Source organism: Lepidothrix coronata, unplaced genomic scaffold (assembly GCF_001604755.1).
Source record: "Lepidothrix coronata isolate B3197 unplaced genomic scaffold, Lepidothrix_coronata-1.0 Scaffold437, whole genome shotgun sequence".
Classification (NCBI taxonomy): Eukaryota; Metazoa; Chordata; class Aves; order Passeriformes; family Pipridae; genus Lepidothrix; species Lepidothrix coronata.
Genome location: NW_016690617.1, coordinates 30553 through 31291, shown reverse-complemented (window position 1 = coordinate 31291; position 739 = coordinate 30553). Strand labels below are relative to the sequence as shown.

General features: G+C 67.5%; 1 long non-coding RNA gene across 2 annotated transcripts in view; it reads left to right on the top strand.

Annotated features, from left to right (window-relative positions):
* The window catches only part of LOC108509944, a 4560-nt gene continuing 3821 nt past the window's right edge, over positions 1 to 739 (top strand). Inside the window, exons 1-2 of one of the 2 annotated variants that reach the window (XR_001878723.1) lie at positions 1 to 183; positions 264 to 346. This is a non-coding gene — a long non-coding RNA (uncharacterized LOC108509944). Of the gene's footprint in view, positions 347 to 739 lie in introns of both variants that reach the window. The other variant, XR_001878722.1, reaches the window with a different exon arrangement.

Here is a 739-nt window from a genome sequence, read left to right as displayed (position 1 = left end):
GTGGCGCGCAAAATGGCGGCGCCCATGGCGAGCGCGGGGTTGGGTGAGACACGGGGGGAACCGGGACCCCCCCGGGACCCCCCAGAACCTCCTCAGCGGGACTGATGGGCCCCGAACCCCCGGGAGGGACAGGAGAGGATCGTCCGGGACGTCCTGGGACCCCTGGGAGGGACGGTGGGAGGGGTGAGTCCCGGGACCCCCTGGGACCCCCGAGGTCCCCCCGGGCCTCCAGAGAGCCGCCCCCTCCTCTCCTCTCCCCCCAGGCCGGGGGTCCTGACCCGGAGGAGGCAGCGGTGGGGCTGGGAATGACTTGGGAATGACCTGGGATCGACTGGGATGAGCCACGGTAAGGGCGGGGGGGGAGCCAGGGGGATCCAGGTGGGGGGGACGTGGGGGGGATCCAGGTGGAAGAGGCTGCGATCCGGGTGGGATTCACGGGGGTGGAACATGTTGAGGATCCAGGGGGATGTGAAAGGTCTGGGGATCCAAATGGGATCCAGGTGGGATTCAGGTGGGTGGAACATGGCTGAGGATCCAGGTGGGATCCAGGGGTGGGATCCAGGTGGGATCCAGATGTGGGAATCCAGGTGGGATCTGGGACTGGGGATCCAGGTGGGATCCAGGTGTGGGAATCCAGGTGGAATCTGGGGCTGGGGATCCAGGTGGGATCCAGGTGTGGGAATCCAGGTGGAATCTGGGGCTGGGGATCCAGGTGGGATCCAGGTGTGGGAATCCAGGT